Source organism: Zingiber officinale, chromosome 2A (assembly GCF_018446385.1).
Source record: "Zingiber officinale cultivar Zhangliang chromosome 2A, Zo_v1.1, whole genome shotgun sequence".
Taxonomy (NCBI): domain Eukaryota; kingdom Viridiplantae; phylum Streptophyta; class Magnoliopsida; order Zingiberales; family Zingiberaceae; genus Zingiber; species Zingiber officinale.
The window spans coordinates 90,743,682-90,749,681 of NC_055988.1; positions in this window are offsets into that span (position 1 = coordinate 90,743,682).

The window sequence follows — 6,000 nt, forward strand, 5'->3', positions numbered from 1 at the left end:
TGCCATACATCTGATTCTCATCCCTTCAACATGCCCATCAAAAGCTCTTGCCTTAAGGACCTTAGTGAAAGGATCTATAGGTCATCACCTGATGCAATCTAGGCGGCAACAACTTCTCCTCGTTTATACGATTCCTCGTATTGGGTGGTACTTGCGCTCTATTGTGTTTACTTGCCTTATAGACTTATGGTTTCTTCGAGTTTGCTACTGCACCAACATTATTACAATAAATTGTAATAATTTTTGGACAAACCAGAAATCATATCTAAGTCTATCTTGAGGTTATTGAGTCATTCAACTTTTATGGCTACCTCAGAGGCTTGTCATATACTAAGCTTCTATGGTGGAGTCCAGAAAAAAAACCTATGCTTATCACTCTTCCATAGTTATGACTTTACCTCCTAAAGTAAACACAAAACCCCGAGGTTGACTTATTATTGTCCCTATCCGATTGGAAGTCAAAATCCACGCAACCCACAAGGACTAAATTAACTGCCTTGTAAGCTAGCATATAATCTCTAGTGCCTCTAAGGTACTACAATATATGCTTTACTGCAGTCCACTGTCCTTGTCCAGGGTTACTTTGATATCTGCTAACTATGCCCTTGGCAAAACAGATTTCTAATCTCGTGTATAGCATACATTAGGCTTCCAACAGCCGTAGCCTAAAGAACTGCCTTTATTTCCTTTATCTCCTTTGATGTCTACAGAGACATATCTTTAGATAAAGTTACTCCATCCTGAAAAGGTAAGAAACATTTCTTGGAGTTTTGTATGCTTAAAACGAGCAAGGATTTTTCCGATGTATGAAGCTTGGGATAAGTAAAATATTCTTTTCTTGCGATCCCTTATTACTTTGATCTCAAGAATATATACATTCTCCCAAGTCCTTTTATATCGAATTGTTTTGGACAACCATACCCTTACTTCTGACAACATTTTGATATTGTTTCTAACTACCAAAAATGTTATCTAAGTATAGTATAAGAAATACCACCACGTTTCCATCACATCTTTTGTATACACAAGACTTATCCGGTTACTAAATCCATAGATCTGGATTACTTTGATAAACCGGATGTTCCAAGACCTTGAAGCTTTGCCTCGGTCCATAGACTGATTGAGCTTACACACAAGATGCTTTTAGCCCTTTGCAATGAACCCTTCTGGTTGCTTTATATAGATGTTTTCTTCAAGACTTCCATTAAGGAATGCTGTCTTGACATCCACTTGCCAAATAGATAAAAGAATCCGGATAGACTTAAGCATGACTACCAGTGAAAAAGTTTCCTTTTTCATCTAGCCTTGCTTTGAAAGTTTCTACCTTCCTGTCTATCCCTCTTTTCCTAATATAGACCTTTTTACACCCAAAGGCTTTTATACCATTTGGTGGTTCTATAAACTTCCAGATTTTATTAGAATACATATATTCTAATTCTGTTATTCATTACTCTTTGCCAAGATATTGCATCTTTATCTTGGAATGCTTCGTTATATGTCCGGAGATCAGGTTCATGTCCTCCAGGGATCGAGTCCAAAAACTCTCCCAAAACATAAATCTTTTTAGGTTGCCTAACAACCCTCCCACTACGATGAGGCACTAACTGTAATTGTGTATCATTTATGATACGTATTGCAGTTTCTTGTGATATTTCATCTTGTACAGTTGGTACTAGATTAGACATGTCCTTTATTATTTCCTTAAGAACAAATTTACTTATGGGCATGAGGTTTATTACATAGTCCTTTTCTAAAAATCGATCATTGATGCTAACAATAACCTTCTGATTTTTAAGACTATAAACCTACTTTCATTTCTCTAGGATAACCCACAAACAAGTGAATTCCTGTCCAACTTATCATTGTCTCTCTTCAGCATATGTGCTGGACTACCCGAATCCGAATATGCTTCAAAATAGGCTTACACCTATTCAGCAATTCTATATGAGTAGAGAGTTCTGACTTTGTAAGGTACTATGTTCACTTCCGTTTCCAGAGTATATCCTTAAAATGAATTTGGTGATTTTCTAAATAACTCATCATCAATCTACTTATTTCCATAAGAGTCCTATACCTTCCTTTTCTATACCATTCTGTTGGGATATACCTAGGTGTAGTTAGTTGGGATTGAATCCCTACTTCTGATAAGTGACTCCTAAATTCTCCCAAGAGGTACTTGCCACTACGATCTCACCGTAGTGTCTTGATACTTTTACCTTGACATTTCTCCACATCAGCCTCATACTCTTTGAACTAATCAAAGCACTTAGACTTGTGGCACATCAAGTAAATGTATCCGTATATCAAATAGTTGTCTATAAAATAGACGAAATATTCGAAACAACCTCATTCTTGGATAGTCATAGGATCACACAAATCAGAATGAACCAATTTCAACATATCTTTGACTCCATACCCCTTAGACTTGAAAGCTTCTTGGTTATTTTTCCTTCCAAGTAAGACTCGCAGGTTGGAAAGATTTGCACTACTAATGAACCCAAAAGTTCATCAGCTACCAATGAATCATACTCAAGTTAATATAACCTAGCCTTAGATGCCAAAGATATAATTGGTTCATTTCCGAAGGTTACTTTCTCTTAAAGTTAGAAGATGTGTTACTAATTTCCATTTGTTGCATCGTGAGAGTTATTGGATTTATAAATTGTCAACCAACGTACCAGAACAGATAACTTCCCTCTTTTTCTTAATAACAACTTTGTTATTAAAAGAGGCAGAATATCATGTTCTTTGAATAGTTTAGAAACTGAAAACTAGTTCTTTCTAAACTTGGTGCGTAAAGACAATTACTCAAAATCCATGTTTTATTTTTATCAAAGATAAACATCTCCCATCGCAACAGCTGCCACTTTTACAGAAGTGCCCATGTGGACGGTGTTTTTATTTTCATTTAGTTGTCGGGTTTCCTGGAACCCTGCAATGAATTGCGGACATGATTACACTGTATCTACACTCCAGGTTCTGATAGATAACACCACTAAACATGTTTCAACTAATGAATAAAATACACCTATATTGTTCTTAGTTCTAAGAGGACAGTCTACCTTAATGTCCAAATCCTATTTCCAATCAATTATAATTGGGACCACTAAGTCTATCCTAAAGTATATCAGCTAGGGATTGACCATCATCCTAAGAATCACAAAAATATTTGGTTAAGACCAACTCCTTAAAAATCCCATGAATTTTGTATGTCACGTTAGTGTGGACGTATACAAATTCAAAGAGGAAATTTTATCATTTAATTTTATTATCTCGTCAACCTTACTTTATGACGAATAAAATTAATAGTTGGTCTATCTTTAATCAAATATTTGGTCAAGATTTCTAAATTTAAAATAATATTGATTCCTCTAACAATACTATTTAAATTTACCAACACCTCAAAACACCGTGAATTTTGCATGCCACGTTAGTGTGGACGTATACAAAATCAACATTTGTAAGAGGAGGGTTTTACCCATTAACTATCTTGTCAATGTAACTTTATGACAAATAAAATTATCTCAAACACCGTTAATTTTGTATGCCACGTTAGTGTGGACGTATACAAAATCAATCATTTGTAAGAGGGGTTTTAACCCTTTAATTTTATTATCTTGTCAACCTAGTTTTATGACAAATTAATAGTTGGTTTCATTTGGTCACACAAATAATAACAGTGACTCCGATGGGGAGGATACTATTAGATGTGTCTAAGTGTATACCATTACTTGACACTAAGTCCATTAATAAGATTATGCCCCTTCCGTTGGGGAAGATCGCACGCTCTTGATTAACTTCCTATAGTCATCCAAAAATGGAAGTCTGTTCTAGTGATCTGCAAACTAGCTCATCCGTTATGGAGGAAGGCACTCAGAGCCAACGCGCAAGCTTGTTTGCATCACTTACAAACCAATAATGGAGACCATGGGATTTACTTAAAAATCCCTCTCCCACTTAGTTATTTATTAATGAGGAATTTTAACTATGCTAGCCTACTCTACTTGTAAACTAACATGCACACACAGCACAATATAAAAGCAATAAATAGAAATCTAATTTTCAACTATTATGGCTTTTATCTCTAGTTGTCCTCCGTGTGTTGTGATCCCAAGCTGCTGCCATATTTGGCCACCGCCACCAGGTCTAGCTATCGCATCCATCTTGCTCCTTGTTCCGCTGCGCCTTTGGTCCTTAGAAGGTTCCACGCTTTGCAAGATTCGATCCGCGACATAAATAGAATTTTACAATTTTGATCCTATATTCCATAAAAGGAATGTACATGTATCTAGATCAAAAATAAAATCCTAATAAAACTAAATACAGCTCCTGCTGTATTTTATAATACAATCATGCACACACATATAAATGCCCTTGACATGTCCAAGGGTCCAATCACACACATAAAACTATAAGCCATAATAGTTGGATCCTGCATCCACAAAGTTAGCACATCCTACTATTATCCTGCCTAAATTATGTATGACATGTGCATAATTAAACTAATACCAAATACACAGAGGCAAAACTCTAGCTCTGATACCAATTGTTGGTTGCTACTCGGAAAACCTAGAGGTTCCACTGTACAAAAATTTTGTACAAAGGTCTGAACCTTTTCCTAGCTACCATGTGTTCTTTTAAATTAAATTTTGGATCGCCGCGGAACTTAACACGCTTGATCCAAAACTTAATCTATTCGTTCTTTTAGGTTTTGACTTGGGTCTCCTGCGGAACTTAACACGTTCGACCCAAATCACCTTAAGTTATTAATTCCATTAAATATTAATTTCCATAATTGGTTCCCAGTACTGACGTGGCGAGGCACATGGCCTTCTTGGATATGGGAGCAACCACCACCGACTAGACAAAACCTTTTATAGAAAGCTAATATTTAATTTCCTAAAATAACTTTAGGTTAACCGAAAAGAACAATCAAATCACAAGAAAAAAAAAACAAAAGAACACTATATCGAAAACAAATTCGAAACTCTAGAATCGTATGCCTCTTGTATTTAGTATTATTTCCAAAAATAACTAGTATGATGCGGAAAGAAAAATTACTAGTTATACCTTTTAGAAAAACCTCTTGATCTTCTATCGTATTCCTCTTCTAACCTCGGACGTTGTGTGGGCAACGATCTTCCGAGATGAGAACCACCAAGCACCTTCTTCTTCCTTGCAAGTTTCGGCCATCAAAACTTCTTCTAGGATGAAGAGGTTCGGCCACCACCACCATGCTCCAAGGGATGCTATAAACAAAGCTTTCTTTCTCTCCTTCTTCTTCTTCTTCTCTAAACTTGATCCGGCCACCATATGAGTCTCCACAAGAAGGATGAGGTTCGGCCATCAAAGAGAAGAAAGGAGGAGAGGATGGCCGGCCACACCAAGGAAGAAAAAGAGAGAGGAAAAATAATAGAGTTGTTCTTCATGAAGGCACCTCTACCCTCTCTTTTATAATCCTTGGCCTTGGCAAATAAGGAAATTTAAATAAAAATTTCCTTAATTCTTTTGCCATTGATAAGGAAAATTTATTTAATTAAAAATAATTTTTTTCTCATCAACAATGTGGCCGGCCACTTTAAATCAAGCAAGGAAAATTTAATTCAATCAAGAATTAAAACTTTCCTAATTTGTTTATAGAAATTTTATAAAAAATTTCTCTAATAATTTTCCCTTCATGATGGTCAATAAAAAGGAAATTTTATAAATTAAAATATTTCTTTTAAACATGTGGATAAAAAGAAAGTTATCTTTAAAAATTAAAATCTCTTCCAATCTACAAATAAGGAAAGATATCTAATCTTTTCTTAATCCTTGTAGAAGCTTTATAAAAGAGATATTTAATTTTTAAACTCTCTTTTAAATCATGAACATGATTAAAAGGAAAGTTTTTACCAAAATTAAAATCAACCTTTTAATCTACAAATAAGGAAAGAGATTTAACTCTTCTCTTAATCTTTTGTAGAATCTTATAAAAGGAAAGATTTAAATTTTTAAACT